At 39.2% G+C, this 19,019-nt stretch overlaps 1 long non-coding RNA gene across 1 annotated transcript; it reads right to left on the reverse strand.

Annotated features, from left to right (window-relative positions):
- Positions 1-427: 427 nt before the first annotated feature.
- LOC116597675 lies at positions 428-18,442 on the reverse strand. Its single transcript, XR_004288734.1, has 3 exons — positions 18,258-18,442; positions 5,765-5,910; positions 428-643 (listed from the first exon to the last, which is right to left on the reverse strand). It is a non-coding gene; the product is annotated as an uncharacterized LOC116597675 (long non-coding RNA).
- Positions 18,443-19,019: the final 577 nt, after the last annotated feature.

The raw sequence follows: 19,019 nt of genomic DNA on the forward strand, positions 1-19,019 counted from the left end.
ACTTCTAACACCATTGGCATTTTGAATGAACTAATCATTTGTAGTGTGGCAGTACTGTGTCATATAGGCTGCTCCCCAGATTCCCTGGCCTCTACCCAGTAGATGCCAGTAGCACCCCACCTCTCAATGGTAGCAATCACAAATTTTGTCAAAAATTGCTAAAAGTCCTCTGAGGGGGAAAATCGCCCCGGTTGAGAAGCACTCTACACTTCTCATGATTTAAGCATGTAAATTTAGAATCCAAGGATGAAATGATTTCTCAGGATCACATGGCTAATAGACTTGTAGAAGGAATAGAAATCCGTGCATACCGATCTTCAACTATGCTCCTTGTGCGTCCATGCCTTTTTTCACCTGTGAGCAACTGTGTTTAACAAATTAATGAATCACACAACACTATATGAATGAAATGATGAAGTGTATTAATGTTGGGCTTGCCGTTGGAGACCAAAACTCAAAACAGAAGTGTTTCAAGCTAGATGTTTCTTTTTTCATAGAAATCCAAGCATGGGAGACAGAATTGATTTATTATAAGATCCTGCCTTCTTCCACCTCCTTGTTTTACTTAGTGCAGCTTCTGCTTCCAAGTCCTTGTTCCAAGTCCAAGTTGTTTCAACTCTGGCCATCATCCTCACATCGGTCCCTAGGAAGAAGAAAAGGAATCAGGAAGTATTCATGGCATCCCACCTTTAAAAGATGTATCCCAGTTCCCACCCGTTTCTACATCCTACCATGGGCCTGAACCTAGCAGTCTTCATTTGGGGCAGCTCTCTGTCCAGCTAACATAACTGTTCTATTACTGAAGTAAAAAGGGGGAGAAGATATAAGGAGCCAATGGGCAGCCCCAACTACAGGAAGAATGAGAAGGTTTGGAAAGGACAGAGTGGAGTGAAGGAAGGCAGAAGGGCAAAAGAAAACTGAAAAATATTAGCATAAACTGCCTGGATCCTAGTAGATCTTCAATAAAAATGAGTTCTCTTTCCTCTTCCAATCCTCCTTTGGAATTGATTTAAATGCTATCACTAGCTCCCTGTCTAGAGGAGAAAGAGGACAATTATTTAATAGCACAACCTAAATGCAACTAAACTGCAGGCATTAAAATTAAATGTAACTTTCCTGGTATTTTTATTCAAACAGGGAACTAGGGGCTTCATCTCTTTGTCTTATTTCTGACAGCACTTCCATGTGTAATGTGATTATTAGTATTTTTTTTTATTCTGGAGTTGTATCCTGCTGCTTTCTGACATTAATTCATCATGTCTGCTGTGCTTACAGACTTTCTTTCTAAGCTGGTTATCCAGGAAAACTGTAGGAACGTTCTGTGTATATATCATGCTCATTTCATAGCAGATGGAATAGGAAATGCGTTGCAGGGCAGATGGTTGTTAAAGAAGTTTGCTGGTCAATCACAACCTATGTGGGCTTTTTGTTTACAAGTCAGATCAGGCACTGAAAGGTAACATTAAAGGAATTGCCAGAACAGTTTATATTGTTCCTAATAAGAGGTTAAACTAAGATTTAGTTTCAGATTTATAAGGAATAATTTCATTTAAGTTTCTGGTGCTTAAGCAACTATGTATCTAGGGGGAAAAAACCCTCATTTATTTATATATTTATAAAGGAAGTTTTCAGGGAGTGTCAGACATTGTTCTAAATGCTCAAGGAGGGAACCTGGGTAGCTGAGTCAGTTAAGCTACCAACTCTTGATTTCGGCTCTGGTCATGATCTCAGGGTCATGAGATCAAGCATCAGTTGGGGACTTCACACAGAGCGTGGAGTCCACTTGAGATTCTCTCTCTCCCTCTGTCTGTCCCCTCCCCACATGCACATTCTCTGTCTCTCTCTTTCTCTTAAAAAAAAAAAAACAAGGATATTGTATCAAATTTGGGGGCCAAAATTTGGGACAAAATGAGAGGTAGAAGTAAATCTCTGAGAAGTAAGGCTCTAAGATCTCCATGTAGAACATACTTCCTAACAGCCCAGTCTGAGGTTGGCATCCTTCCTCCTCACTCACGTAGCAGTATACCCATGACACTCTCATGGTACATTCCACTCAGAATCACAGTGCTGGTTCCCTCTCCTATCCTCTCCTTCCTTTGAAGCTATCAAATAGAAGGATTGTCTTAAACTCCTCTCAGTACTCTGCATTCAGCACTCAACCAGAGTTAGTTAGGTAAATAAAGACTTTAAAAATCACAATGAAATTTTGTTTTTATTTTCTTTAATTCAACAAAATGTAAATAGTGGGCACATACACTGAAAATTATTGGAAGAGACAATAATGTAAATCAGAGAAACCATAAAGGCTTCAAGATAAAAGTAATGGGAATCTTTAACCAAACAAAGGCATTGGCCCTTTCTTGCAAGGAACCGTTACTACTACTCTAGAACATATCAATGAAACTAGAAGCTGGTTTTTTGAAAGAATCAATAATATCGATAAACCACTGGCCACACTAATCCAAAAGAAAAGAGAGAAAGCCCAAATTAATAAAATTATGAATGAAAAGGGAGAGATCACAACTAACACCAAGGAAGTAGAAACAATCATCAGAAGTTATCATCAACAGTTATATGCCAATAAGCTAAGCAACCTAGATGAAATGAATGCATTCCTGGAAAACTATAAACTCCCAAAATTGAACCAGGAAGAAATTGACAACCTGAATAGACTGATATCTGGTAACAAGATTGAAGCAGTGATCAAAAAACTCCCAAAAAACAAGAGCCCAGGACCTGACGGATTCCCTGAGGAATTCTACCAAACTTTCAAAGGAGAAACAACACCTATTCTCCTGAAGCTGTTTCAAAAAATTGAAGCAGAAGGAAAACTTCCAGACTCTTTTTATGAAGCCAGCATTACCCTGATCCCCAAACCAGGCAAAGACCCCACCTAAAAGGAGAATTTCAGACCAATATCACTGATGAATATGGATGCTAAGATTCTCAACAAGATCCTAGCAAACAGGACCCAACAGCACATTAAAACGATTATCCACCATGACCAGGTGGGATTCATCCCTGAGCTACAAGGATGGTTCAACATTCACAAATCAATCAATGTGATAGAACAAATCAATAAGAGAAGAGAGAAGAACCACATGGTCCTCTCAATTGATGCAGAAAAAGCATTTGACAAAATCCAGCATCTGTTCCTGATTAAAACACTTCAAAGTATAGGGATAAAGGGCACATTCCTGAACTTCATCAAATCTATCTATAAAAGACCCAGAGCAAATATCATCCTCAATAGGAAAAAGCTTGCAGCCTTCCTGTTGAGATCAGACACACGACAAGGATGCCAACTCTCACCACTCTTGTTCAACATAGTATTAGAAGTCCTAGCAACAGAAATCAGACAACAAAGAGCAATAAAAGGTATCCAAATTGACAATGAAGAAGTCAAGCTCTCTCTCTTCGCAGATGACATGATTATTTATATGAAAAACCCAAAAGACTCCACTCCCCCAAATACTAGAACTCATACAGCAATTCAGCAACGTGGCAGGATACAAAGTCAATGTACAGAAATCATTTTCTTTCTTATACACTAACAATGAAAATACAGAAAGGGAAATGACAGAATCGATTCCATTTACTCTAGCACCAAGAACCATAAGATACCTGGGAATAAACCTAACCAAAGAGGTAAAGGAACTATACTCGAGGAACTACAGAACACTCCTGAAAGAAATTGAAGAAGACACAAAAATATGGAAGACCATTCCATGCTCTTGGATCAGAAGAATAAATGTGGTCAAAATGTCTATACTGCCTAGAGCAATCTATACTTTTAATGCCATACTGATCAAAATTCCACTGGTATTTTTCAAAGAGCTGGAGCAAATAATCCTAACATTTGTATGGAATCAGAAGAGACCCCGAATCACTAAGGAAATGTTGAAAAACAAAAATAAAACTGGCGGTATCGCGTTACCTGATTTCAAGCTTTACTACAAAGCTGTGATCACCAAGACAGCATGGTACTAGCATAAAAACAGACACATAGACCAGTGGAACAGAGTAGAGAGCCCAGATATGGACCCTCAGCTCCATGGTCAAATAGTCTTTGACAAAACGGGAGAAAATATACAGTGGAAAAAAGACAGTCTCTTCAATAAATGGTGCTGGGAAAACTGGACATCTATATGTAGAAGAATGAAATTCGACCATTCTCTTACACTGTACACAAAGATAAACTAAAAATGGATAAAAGACCTCAATGTGAGATAGGAATCCATCAGAATCCTAGAGGAGAACATAGGCAGTAACGTCTTCGATATCAGCCACAGCAACTTCTTTCAAGATATGTCTCCAAAGGCAAAGGAAACAAAAGTGAAAATGAACTTTTGGGACTTCATCAAGATCAAAAACTTCTGCACAGCAAAGGATACCGTTAACAAAACAAAGAGGCAACCCACGGAATGGGAGAAGATATTTGCAAATGACAGTACAGACAAAAGGTTGATATCCAGGATCTATAAAGTACTCCTCAAACTCAACACACACAAAACAGGCAATCATATAAAATAATAGGCAGAAGATATGAACAGACACTTCTCCAATGAAGACATACAAATGGCTATCAGACACATGAAAAAATGTTCAGCATCACTAGCCATCAGGGAGATTCAAATTAAAACCACATTGAGATACCACCTTACACCAGTTAGAATGGCCAAAATTAGCAAGACAGGAAACATGTGTTGGAGAGGATATGGAGAAAGGGGAGCCCTCTTACACTGTTGGTAGGAATGCAAGTTGGTGCAGCCACTTTGGAAAACAGTGTGGAGATTCCTCAAGAAATTAAAAGTAGAGCTTCCCTATGACCCTGCAATTGTCTACTGGGTATTTACCCCAAAGATACAGATGTAGTGAAAAGAAGGGCCATCTGTACCCCAGTGTTTACAGCAGCAATGGCCAGGGTCGCCAAACTCTGGAAAGAACTAAGATGCCCTTCAACGGACAAATGGAAAAGGAAGATGTGGTCCATATACACTATGGAGTATTATGTCTCCATCAGAAAGGATGAATACCCAACTTTTGTAGCAACATGGATGGGACTGGAAGAGATTATGCTGAGTGAAATAAGTCAAGCAGAGAGAGTCAATTATCATATGATTTCACTTATTTATGGAGCATAACAAATAGCACGGAAGATAAGGGGTGATGGAGAGGAGAAGGGAGTTGAGGGAAATTGGAAGGGGAGGTGAACCATGAGAGACTATGGACTCTGAATAACAACCTGAGGGTATTGAAGGGGTAGGGGGTGGGAGGTTGGGGGAACCAGGTGGTGGGTATTAGAGAGGACACGGATTGCATGGAGCACTGGGTGTGGTGTAAAAACAATGAATACTGTTACGCTGAAAAGAAATAAAAAATGAAAAAAATTCACTTCAACTTGTCAACTTACTTGCAATGTCAAAGGCAGAAGCCACTCTAACATGGTTAATTAATTCCATCTTCAGCTAGTGAATTCATGGGTTGGCAACTCCTTAGCACTGGCTTTTTTTTTTTTTTTTTTAAAGATTTTATTTATTTATTTGACAGAGAGAGATCACAAGTAGGCAGAGAGGCAGGCAGAGAGAGAGGAGGAAGCAGGCTCCCTGCTGAGCAGAGAGCCCAATGTGGGGCTCAATCCCAGGACCCCGAGATCATGACCCGAACCAAAGGCAGCGGCTTAACCCACTGAGCCACCCAGGCGTCCCTAGCACTGGCTTTTGAAAAGTTACCGTTTTCTAAAAAATGTGTATGTAAGAGGTACCTGCCTGAGTTGTCACTGTCTCCTCTTTACTCTGGTGGTTCTACTGTCCTGGAATGGATGAATTCACACTGCATGACAGGCTGGCAGCCCAACAGCTGCAAACGTCATTGTGACATGGGTCCCATCAGGTGAGACTTCACAGTGACCTGGTAGGAGATGAATTAGGAATGATGAAATGGTAGATTACTTTGTTTTATAACAAAACAAAACAAAAAAGCCTATGAAACCAGGTGAACTATTTGTGCAAATTTAGCACATTTTGCAGGCATTAGATTTTGATATTAGAAACACTTAAATTGGCTTCAAACTCAGCACTTGAATCCTTTTCCCTAGCATGCTATATTGTGTTTTACTCTGTATTTCCAACATAATAGGAAAAACACTCAGAATTTGGGAGACTACCTTGTGCAATGTGATTGCAGTAACTAGATTTTGGAGTAGTTAGTAGACAAGCCATAGAGCACTAGAGCAAGTCAACATTAACTTAGGTCTCCTTTCCTTCTCTCCATCATATCCTCTGTTACTTAACTTGTAATTGACCATAAGATGTTTTTTGTACTTCTACCTATTTAATGTCAAGTGACCCTTTTGAAGAAAATGTTTTTGCTTTATTTTTTTTTTAATGGGCTAGACATACACAGACCTGCTATTTCATGCTTTTATTTACTTGTCCCTCTTTTTACCTCTCATCCTTATTCAGTGGGCACTTATAGCACCTCCTCTTGTGCACAACAGCACTAGTATTTGTCCTGAAAGGCAAGGTAAACACATATACACTTTTTGGCTCAATCTTACTGAGGTATTAACTGAAATATTTCCTATTGCTCCACAATAGGTGACTAGAAACCAATGGAGAACACAGAGGCATGAGCAGTCATTATTCCAGAAAGAAACCCAAACAACCAGTGAGAGACACCATCTTTAGGATATTTGGAAAGGTCACTAAACAATTTCTGGGGGAGCCTGTGTGGTTCAGTTGGTTAAGTGTCCAACTCTTGATTTCAGCTGAGGTCATGATCTCAGGGTTGTGCTATAGAGCCCTGCCTTGGGCTCTGTGCTGGGCATGGAGCCTGCTTAAGATTCTCTCCCTCTCCCTTTACTCCTCTCCTCCCCATCTCTTAAAAACAAAACAAAACGAAACAAACAACAAAGACAAACAGCAACAACAACAAAATTTGCTATTCCATCTCAGTCACAGCCCATCTTCCATCCCATTCTGTATTTGAAGACTAGGAGGACCAGAAAAAGAATAGGAGGACAGCAGTTCTGAGTTCCTGGCTCTGTGTAGCTCCTGGAGCTTTGCCCTGCCCTCTCTGGGAAGGAAAGGAAAGGATTCTTTCTTGAAAACAAGGTAGATGGAGAAGCTCCAGGAAATTTCATTTGTAGAGATTGGAGCTGTCCTCAGGGTGGGTGACTGACATCTTATTCCATAATTTGATGTTTGTCTATGCAGCAGACTTGCTGACTTGCCTTTTAAACCTATATAAGCAGAAGCAGAAACAGAAAACATGCTGTCAGGACAGAGATGAGATGTGACACTTCGGTCTAGCAGAGATGTGTGAGTGTGCACTATGCCAAGGAGAGTGTGCATGAAAGAGTACAGCTTGAGCTGGATTGCAAGGATCTTATCCGAGAAGAAAGGCAGGAGGATTTCATCATCCAAAGGTGGTGAGGCATTCTTCAGGAGTAGAGCAGGGTTATGAAGGTCAAACCAGAATCTCCCATGTCAGACAATGGAGAGAGGATACATATGCCCCTCCAGAGAGTAGAATTTGGATACAAAACCGGCATCTCTGGCCAGTTAGGTTTAGCCAGAGACACAGTAACCTCTAAGGTAAAGGACCAGACAGCTGATTTTGAAAGTCACATTCTTCCATTTCTTCTTTCCTCTTCCAGATTCTGACCTTCAAAGAAGAGAGATGAGAAGTGAAAACAGACCATAATTCCCTCATTCCAAAGGGTAGAGTGGGAAGAATCATGAGTGAACAGTTCATGTCCCCATTCCCAGTGAGATCTCCCAGCCTACAAGGCATCTGGAATGCCACTGCAGGGGGAAAGGAGAAGAGACTGGAATTGAAGTTACACTGCACTGGACTTTGATTTTATAATGCGAAGCCCTATTATTTTATTTTATTTTATTATTATTTTTTATTTGAATGTAGTTGACACACAATGTTACCTTAGTTTCAGGTATACAACATAGTGATTTGACAAGTCTATATGTTATCCTGACCTCAAGGCGAACTACTATCTGTCACCATACAATGCTATTACAATACCATGGACTATACTCCCTACGCTGTATGTTGTATTCCCATGACTTGTTCATTTCCTAACTGGATACCTCTGTCTCCCACTCTCCTTCACCCATCTTGCCCCCTCTCTAACCCTTCCCCCTGGCAACTGTTTATTTATGGGTCTGTTTCCACTTTTTTTGTTTGTTTTCATTTCTTTTGTCTTTTAGGTTCCACAGGTGAGTGAAGTCGTATGTTGTCTTTCTCTGTCTCAGAGACTCCATTTCACATAATACCCTCTGGTCCATCCGTGTTGTCACAAATGGCAAGATCTCGTTCTTTTTTATGGTTAAGTATTAAGCCATTTTTAAAATTTTATTTATTTTTAATTTAAAACAATAATCCATTTATATGTTGCAATGATCTGAGCAATGACAACATACTATCCCATCTCATCTTTTCCATCTCCTGTGGGTAACAAGTTTTACCAAATTCCTGTGATTAATTGTGCAAGTCCTTTCATTTCCTAATATAAAGCATATTCTCATTCTTTTTTGTTTGTATAATATTTCATGAAGTGGATATATAACATTTTCTAACCTAAACATTTTAATACCTATAAATTACCAAAAATCTATAGTATCTACCATATATTATTTCAGATTTGACAAAGCATGATTATAGGCAATTATTTTTTTAAAAAAATCAAGTTTATATCCTACTAAATTCTGCTTGTTTAACAAAATTTTTCCACAAAAATCTATGTCCTTCTTCAAACTTTATGCTTAGTTTTATATATAAAATCTCTTCTGTATCATAAGCATCTCCAACTGAGCAAGTTTAAAACTGGATTAATAGTCTTCTCCCTAGAACATGTGCATATTTATCCTACAATTCCCCTGTAAACCAGAGTCAGGTGAGTACTGATGGCGAAGCAGAGTGCCATGTTTCCATCCAGCTCTCCCTGGCAGCACTGAACAGTCATATTGAAAGGCTGGTTGATTTAAAGGCAAGTCATAGCCTTGCAATAATAGGGATATGGTTTCTCTCTTCAAACTCTGCTCTGTGGGGGTGCCTGGGTGGCTCAGTGGGTTGGACCTCTGCCTTCAGCTCAGGTCCTGGTCTCAGGGTGCTGGGATCGAGCCCCAGGTCAGGCTCTCTGCTCAGGAGGGAGCCTGCTTCCCCCTGCCTCTTTGTCCATTTGTGATCTCTGTCTCTGTGTGTCAAAAAAATTAATAAATAAATCTTATTAAAAAAATTCTGTTCTGTCAAGGACTGGGTAATATCTGGCATAGAACCCAAGTCCAAGTCTTCAAAGTCTATTTAGCCCCGCCCATCTCAATTCCCCATGGGGGGTTCCTAAAAGAAAATTGCACAAAAGAGAGGCCAAGCAAGTTAAAAATATTAATTTGATGTGTTTCTTACAAAACCAGAGTCATCAATTGGTGAGGTAGGCTGAATTTTGTGGAGAAGTTCTATTTGCTTAAGCCTCATGTAGACTTCATAAATCCTGTTAAAGCATCCATGAACTTTCTTTGCCTTGTCTCAAGAACACACTTCTGCCTTTGAGTCTGATGATGGAAAATGTCTACTCCACAAAGACCATACTAAGATAGTGTAAGAGAAATCAATATCTGCCTTAATGCTCAAAATAGGGTGAAACATTTTTTCTAGCAGAATTAGCACTGACTTCTCCCACCTCTTGCATGGAGGAGGATAGTGAGATTCCTGAAGGACCATTCTTAATTTACTGGAACTCTTTTATGCCTAAATGTCAAAGTCTCTAGACTTTGTTTTGTGTTTTCTTCAGATCTGCTAGAAACTACTTTATGTTAACAATATTAAAATAGATGTTGGATAGAAGGTGATAAGGATTCATCTTAGAGAGGATTTATGTAGTAAAAAATTAAACTCCAGGGACAGATATCAGGAAATAAGTCACACCCAAAATACAACTTTGGAAGGTACTATAATTCAAATGCACAGAGAATGGCATACAATGTTACTTCTGTGTGTTCTTGCCCCAAAATGCATAACTTCATTCTAATCATGGGAAAATATCCGATCAACCCAAAGTGAGAGACATTCTACAGAGTAACTGAGCAGCAATTTTCAAAAGTGCCAAGGTTTGAAAGGTAAAGAAAGACTGAGGAAGTCTCTTGGATTTGAGGTGGCCAAAGAGACCCACAAATAAACGCAGTGTGGGATCCTGGATTGGATCTGAGAACTGAGAGGCCGTTTGTGGAGAAGTGGTAAAATCTGAGTTCAGAATGTAGTTGAGTGAGCAGTGTTGCACAAAAGTTAGTTTCTTGATTTTGATCATTGGACTATTGCTGTATAAGGGTTAACATTGGGAGAAGCTGGGTAACAGGTATACAAGAATTTTCTGGATTAATTTGCATCTTTTCTAGAAGTCTAAAATTAATTCAAAATAAAAAACTTAAAAATAGGTAATATGATATATATATTTATATATTTCTCTCTCCCTCTCTTTTTCTCTCCCCTCTCACTCACACACACACACTGCATTCTGAAAACACTTCTGCTACAAATCACGTAGAAAATCTAGGTAAGATATAATAGCCTATTCTAAAAGAAAAAGCTGAAAGCCAGAACAGTAAGCATGAAGGGCACTGATGTCAAGCTTTTCTGAGAGAATTTGCTGATATCTATCATTGAGAATAGTGGTTCTAAAACACCATTGTGCATGAGAACCACCTGGAGAACTTGTGAAAACATACTTGGCTGTGAGTTTTCCACTGTCAGTTTCTAACTCACCAGCTCTGGGCTGGGGCCCAGAAATGTGCATTTCTAATGAGTTCCCTGGTGATCTGTATCACATAGTTGCCTGGGTACAGAGAACACCCACTGAGAATCAGTGAAGTGTGAACTGGGAACTGAGAGATCAGGTGCCAACAAGACTTCATCCCCACCCCTCCACCTACAGAGCTCCTGCCCAGGTTATTGTGACCACATATTAAAAAAACAAAACAAAACAAAAGAACAGACAAAGAAAGGCAACCAAGGATCATTTCTTTTTTTTTTTTCTTTCCTTATTTGAGAGAGAAAGCACGTGCATGAACCCCAAGAGGGGGGAGCAATAAGGGCAGAGGGAGAGAGACAATGCCCAGCATGAGCCCCACAAAGGTCCAATCTCAGGACCCTAGGATCATGACCTGAGTCAAAACCAAGAAAGAGTCAGATGCCCAACTGACTAAGTGCCCCAGGTGCCCGAGACAACCAAGTATCATTTCTATTGTTCATCTTACTTGAGCTATCAGAAGCCTTTGCCACAGATGAGTGCTTTCTCTTCCTGAAATATTTTCTTAACTTAGATTCTAGAACATACTCGCTTGATTTTTCCCCCTAATTTTAGTAGCCATGACTTTCAATTTCTCATGTGTTCCCTCATCTTCCAAACTTTAAATATTAAAGTGAATTGAGGCTCAGTCCTTGAGCTATTTTGCTATTTACACTTTATTCTCTGAGTGGTTTCATCTAGCTCCACTGCCAAACAGAAGCTTATACTAAAACTCGTAATCTTATACCCCCAGGTTAGACCTCCCCAGTGAACTCCCAATTCATATATCCTTCTGTTTTCCTCAACATTTCCACTTTGATGTCTAATAGATTTATAACATTTAAATGAACTTATTCATCTCCTCCTCACCTGCCTGTCCCACAGTGTTCCTTATCTTAGTAAGCAGCAATTCAAATTTTTCCTTGTTTTTCCGATAAAAAGAAAGTTGGATTTAGTTGCTGTGGCTGGCATTGCATTCTGTGGTCTCCTAGTGGCTCTACTTGCTTTTTTCCATGCAGCAAATGAATTGTATATGAGATCAAATTTAAATTGTAATTGAGATTATGCCAAGCCTTAGTCCAGAACCTACCAAAGTCAATAGCCTTTCAAAGTTAAGACTTATTTCTGATCACCTCCCTAATGCAAGTTCTTACACTCTCTTTCTGCCCACTCCAATCTACTCTCCTTGTAGGTCCTCAGACATGATGTGCATATTCCTGCATGAACAAGGACTTGCCTCTCTGTCTGTTCCAACCATTCTCCTCCTGTTCTTTAATCATTCAGGGCTCTATCCAAATGTTGCTTTTATGGGCTTTCCATGTCTACCCTAGATAAAGTTGCCAGCTTCTAAAACTCCACCTCCCTTTACTATGCTTTACTGTTTTGCACGGCACTTCACACAAACTCAAATGCTATGCAATCAATCACACACTGTGTATTTCTTTCTATGGGAAAATAGACAACTAGAACATAAATACATAAAGTCAGTATCTACGTCTATCACATTCACTGTTCTATTCCCACACCATAAGCACTTCCTGGCATATGATAGTTGGTCAATAAATATTTGCTGAATAAATGAAATGACCCAGATTGCAGCTCAGGCAGGTGGATGAAAAAAGTCTCCAAGATGTGTTGAGAGATGTAGAAAACGAAAAGAGGAGGTCAAATATTTACCTATTTGGAGTTCTAAAAGAGAATATGGGTACCTGTGTGGCACAGTAAGTTAAGCATTTGACTTGTGGTTTTGGCTCAGGTCTATGGGTTTTGGTAAGTGTATAATAACATGCATCCACCATCATAGTATCATACAGAATAGTTTGATAAAAATTTTCTGTGCTCTGCCTGTTCATCCCTCCTCCCTGCCAAACCCCAAGAAACCAAAGATCTTTATAGTGTTGTCAGTTTTGCCTTTTGCAGAATGTCATGTCATTGGAATCATACAGTATGTAGCTTTGTCAGATTGGTTTCTTTCACTAAGTAACATGCATTTAAGATTCCTTATGCCCTTTCATGGCTTGATAGCCCATTGCTTTTTAGTGCTGTATAATATTCCATATTCTGGATGTATCACATTCATTTATCCATTCAGGTACTAGGGACATGTTGGTTTTTTCCCAGTCTGGGCAGTTATGAATAAAAGTGCTATCAGCATCTGTGTACAGGTATTTGTGTGGATATATGTTTTCAATTCATTTGAGTAAATACCAAGGAGCACTATTATTGTTTGCTTTTAAGAATTAAAAACATTTTATAAAAAGAATAATTGAACATAACTTAATGAAGATATTTACTAAACAGGCTTATCATTTATGGTTTCAATATTTATTCAAATTAGTTTTGTTATACATGAATTTAAATAATATTCATATTTTGTGGATTTTAACTCAACTACAGATTTGTGTGCCCCAGTAAGTCTTTTTTTCCCTCAGTCTAAGTGTTTCCAAACAACTACCAGCACTATAAAATAAACAAGCCATTTTAAGCAGAAAAGGGAAAGTTTTTTTAAAGCGTTTGCAATTACAAAGTATAAAACAAATGTCTTTAATTAGATCAAATGTATAAAGAAGTATCATTTAAATATATAAATTATCATTTCAAATATATAAAGCAAAACTGAATGGGTTTACCAGAAAAAACTGGCAAATCTACACTTCTCTCCATAACTGGTTGATGAAACCTACCCTCTTCACCACAGAAAATGAAATATCAAAGATGAAAGCAAAACATAGTCCTTTATGTCTTTGTACACTAGAGTTTCTTATTTTATTGGACTTTTGCCTGAAATAACTCCAAGACATTTCTTTTGCCCTTCTTCTCCCAATTTGTATTATTATATCATTTCTTCATTGTCAGATCAAATTACACTTTTATTCTGTTCTGCATTCTAATCGCCACATTTTTCTTAGTCAAACTTCTATGGTCAAATATTTTCAAAGCTCATTATCTGTTCTTTCTATTTGGTTTCTCCATTTACTCTGGCATGTTTTATTTAAATTTCTTTCTGTCTAACAATCTACGTTTTGCTTAACTATCATTTACTAACTACTCATATTAAATTTAAGACATCATTGTTTATTTTAAGCCAACTCCTTATTTAAATGTTATATTGTTAAAGGTTTAGAAAATTAAAGAATAACTAAATTGTATCTAAATAAATCCTATGATAGCACTCACCATATTTAAGCCATATGATACAAATCACTTGATTCAGGGCTTTAGGGAAAACAAACATATTTATGATAATAACTGATTAAATATATAAAACTTGCTTGTGATTGTGGGAAAACGAGGCATCTATTTTTTTTTTTTTTTTGGACCATAATGTTGCATTTAGGTTTATGATATATTAGTCCGTATGATTCTCTCTCTCTTAATATTTTAATCCAATACTAGTAATTTGAAAAGAAAATAAGTCTCAACCTTCCTAGGAGCTCTCTGGAAGGAAACCTGGTATGTAGACAAGATATTATGTAAGTAAGAAATTAGAAATTATCCACAATTTTTAAAGTCCTGACTAAAATTCCTCTTTCACTTTTTTCACATTATATCTAAATACAGACTTTAAAAATATATAAACATCTACTTGCTAGTGGCTGGAGGTGAGCCACAACGATCTGAATTTAACAAGCCCTCTGGGTGATTCTGTCACATGCTAGGCTTTGTCATTCATTCTCAGCAGGACAACACTGCCTAGGAGGATGTGAAAATTGTTTCTTGGGTGTAGACAAACCTTAGGCATTACAGTGCTTATGCCAGAGCGTTGCCCTCCATAACAAAATCGTATTCCTTAGTATTTAATTTCATGGGGAAGGGGTGCGTTAATGTCCAAAAAAAAATCTCCTTATGAGAGCCTAAGGGAAAAAAGTTGGGAAACATCAGGGTAGATTGAAAAGCGTAAGGGTCCCATAAAAGACCTTGTAGATCTGGAACCTGAAAGGAGAATAGGACTGAGAAAATTTAATGCAGAAGAAAAAGGGGCTTCCCAGCAAGACCCCTGCCCACTTCCCAGTTGCACTGGCCAGAGCTCTTTTAATACAAAAACCAGGTGCAAGGGTGAGGAGAAGGGTAGGATCCAAAACTTTAGTTCTCAAGGTATTGGGTTGGTTCACTTACCTCAAAAGGACAGAAATAGTTATTGTCACAGGAGTGAGTAAAATAAAATCCTAGCTAAAACTGCTGCGTATCAAGAGCACTAGGTAGAAGCAGCATTGACCATCAGATCCAAAGTGCTTGGATGAGTTCTACTAGTGAAATCAAGACACTGACCGTTCTGGATTCAGGGGAATCAATACGTTTGGAGAATGAGTCCCAATACAGAGTGAAAAAAAATTCAAAACATATAGAAAGAACAATAGAAAAAACCTGAAGTTCATTTTAGCTACTAATTGCCTAGTTGGACGGGTGTGTGTGTGTGTGTGTATGTGATATGTACAAATAATGGCATGAATCAATATGCAATCTGTTATTACTAGTCTATTCCTTTTTCAAATACAGTGTTCACCTGTTGCTTGTTGACTAGTATCTTTCCACCATCATTGGGGTTCAGTAAATATTTATCAAAGGACTGAATCGAGGCCTGGGTGAGATAGTCATTGCCATCCTTGATAACCTAGCTTTCTGGTAGGCCAGTTTATGTTAAACTTATTAGACAAGAGATATTTCAAAATCTAATGAAATCTGCAGCTATGTATATATAGCTGTTTGCGCATGATTTCTGGGGATCTCCTGTTGCCTAGAACCCTTCTATAGAAGAACTATTGCTGTTAGCACCAGGGGAGTTTGATATTTTCTGAGTAATTACTCCTAACTGATTAACCCAAAAAAACACTTTCTACCAAATGGGAAAATCACGTGGACTAATTATATCTTTGTGGTAGCATTTAAATTTGATATTCTTCTAAGCCATTTTCTCCCTTCTGCCTTGATATAGTGGTTCCTCTGCTACAACTAATAACCGGAATTTCTCACTAAGAAACCAGGCAGTCAGAGAGGTTTTTGTCAATCAGCCCATGAACACTCACAAACTGGACCAATTTTATGACCAGAACCATGACCCAAAGCAAAGCATGCCTGATATGAGGAAGTGGAGATGCAACATGGGGGGGGGGGGGGGTTGGGGGTAGGAAAAGAATAAATGAAACAAGATGGGACTGGGAGGGAGACAAACCATAAGAGACTCTTAATCTCGCAGAGCAAACTGAGGGTTGCTGGGGGGGAGGGGGGTTGGAAAGGATGGTGGGGTTATGGACATGGGGGGGGGGTGTGCTGTGATGAATGCTGTGAAATGTGTAAACCTGGCAATTCACAGACCCATACCCCTGGGGCTAAAAATACATTCTATGTTTATTTTAAAAAATTAAAAAAAAAAAAAAACTTGTCTCTCCCTCCAAAACAGTATGAAGACCTCAGACCCCACCCAGCCTGTGAAATGTCTACTTTAAACTTTGTAATCATGTGCTCTTAAATAATTTAAACAACCTCAGAAAAAGCGAAATCTCCAGCAAAGCCATATAACATTTTCATAGCTTGTGTACATTACAATAAGGACTTACCTAGGCACACAATATTTCAGTAATTGCAACTACTAAGTAGGATTTACCAGTATTTCTACTTGGCTGGCATGTCATAGGCTCAAGAATATTTTCATAGAACTCTTGGGAAGAGCCACAAAAAGAGCAGATGGGAAGCCATGTTAATGCAAAGCTGTTCTTCTCCTTCATTCGGTCCCCCTTTTAGTTACTTTTCATACTGGCTAAATCTTTTTACAAAGAGTAATTTAAGACCTTCTAGGTACGGAGGTGCAAAGCCAACTGCACTCTATTTAAAGAAGGAGAGTCTAAGTGCTGTAGTCCACGCACCGGGCACCGGGGCAGGGCAGGGGCTCGTACATCTCCTGCGTGTCTAAGGAAGCAACCTCCGGAGCATGACGGATGTGCAACAGCCTCTTATGAACCGGTTTCTGGACATGAGTCTACTTACAGAGCAAGAGGCCCGGAACTCTATGTTACAGCCTTTGGTCATGCATTCAACAAGCTTATGAGCACCATCTGTATGCAAGTCACTTTGTGTAACTTGCATGATTTAGAACATGGAGTTACTAAGAGCTGCTGCCTGGATCGATCCTATGTGAAGACAGAGGTAATGACTGTTAATATATCATGATTTAAGGGATGCTACCTGACCTTCTCTACCCAAAACTATCACTTCTCGTGGCCTGGTGTGGCTTGATCCATTCCTTTTCTGACTTCATGTTGGTGTATTAAGAACCCTCTCTTTGGTTAAGGAACCCAAAGAAGGGAAGTTTCAGTCAGTCTTCAACTGACTGTTTAGCTGTGTTTCCATACATAGATCCTAGGGATGACTCAATAGCCTTATAAGATCTTTCCCTTTTGCTAAAATTAACAAAGCAACCAAAGAGCTCTAACAGACAAATAACTGACAATCAGTTAAGCAGATTAGTAATTTTTTCCCCACGACCTGCAGCCCATGCCAAGATCCCAGAAATATCAGACATAAACAGCTAATTTTATAGTCTGGGTACCATAAGAATATTTGACTGATTAGAAGAAGGTTTAGAGAGGAGCAATTACCAGTAATGATGCATAAACCTCAACAATGGGCAAAAGAGAGAAGCAGGAACTGACAAATTGAGAAATCACTCATTCAGCCAATATTTATATAGTACTACTCTATGCCATGCCCATGATAAGTGCTAGGGATACATCAGTGAAGTTGACAACCTCACCAACCTCAAGAGTGAGAGAGTCCGAGAAAACACACAAACAGTAAAATCAATACTGCAATTATTGCTATGAAAGAAATAAGGCAGATGAAAGGGTACAAAGATACTTTAGCAGTGATGCAACCAGAAAGTGACCTTGAACATAGGGGTTCTATACCACTCAATACAAAGTGGGACACTACAATGAGGAAATAGCATGAGGATGCAAGGGGAGATAAACGAGAGGATAAAAGAAAGTGAGAAATGGGGGCACCTAGGTGGCTCAGTCTGTTGAGCATCTGCTTTCAGCGCAGGTCATGATACCGGGGTCCTGCCATAGAGCCTCAAGTCAGGCTCCCTGCTCAGCAGGGAGTCTGCTTCTCCTTCTGCCCCTCCCCTGCTTGTGCTGTCTCTGTCTCTCAGTCTCTCTCAAATGAATAAATGAAATCTTTAAAAAAAAAATAAAAGTGAGAAATGAGGAAGGAAGGCTATTCAGCCATACTTGATCCCATCTATAACAGACCTTGAACCTCAAGGATACAGCTCCCAGGCACTCCAGGTAAGGGTACAATGTCCACAGGGGGCTGGGACCCATAAGGGTGAATCTCCCAGAACTGACCCAACATCCTAATAAGGGCTAACAATGAAAATTTGAAGACATGTATGATGGGGAAGATCAAGGAACAACAAAACTCATACACTGTGGACAGTAAGTTGAAATAAATTCCTAAGTACCTGGACCCAACCTGATGCTTCACATGTTGGAAAGCGAATGAAGTTATCCCAGCCATTACTTCCAACACCTGTCTGTGCAGGACTTTGTTTACCTGACAATTTATACAGCCTAACATGATTCTGGATTATATGTTAACTGTTTAAGGCAAGAAGACACAGTGTGTTTCAATTAAAAATGCACTAGGTTACAGAGCACCTGAGTGGCTCAGTCCCTTGAGCAACTGACTCTTGGTTTTGGCTCAGGTTATGATCTCACAATGCTGAGATGGAACCCCAGATGAGGCTCCCCACTCAACATGGAGTCTGTTTGGGATCCACCCTCTCTCCCTCTCCTCTGCCCTTTCTACCACTCGCACTTTCTCTCTTTCTCTCTAAAATAAATAAATACAATCTTAAAGAAAATACATCCATCCAAAGAAATACCATCATAAAAAGAATCATGTGGTTATAAAAAGAAATGTAGGAGTGTTATATGTAGCAATCAGTTGTTTTCTTTTTCGTGGACAGTACTGAGGTCCTTCCCAGAGCCTCTCTGCTGGGCTGGCGAACCTACTTTCCGGCTATAGTGAATGCGAGCTGCCAACCAATCACAGCTGCACCCGTCCCACAGAATTAACCTTCAGCCAATGAGAGCGTCCACCTCAAGGAGAGATGCGAGGGAGACTATAAATGCTCCAGTGGTCTAAGGATAGCTGTCTGCAGTCAACATCTGTCTCATACTGGGGAATAAAAGTCAGCCCCCTTTCCTTGAGCACAACAATA

Source organism: Mustela erminea, chromosome 8 (assembly GCF_009829155.1).
Source record: "Mustela erminea isolate mMusErm1 chromosome 8, mMusErm1.Pri, whole genome shotgun sequence".
NCBI classification, from domain to species: domain Eukaryota; kingdom Metazoa; phylum Chordata; class Mammalia; order Carnivora; family Mustelidae; genus Mustela; species Mustela erminea.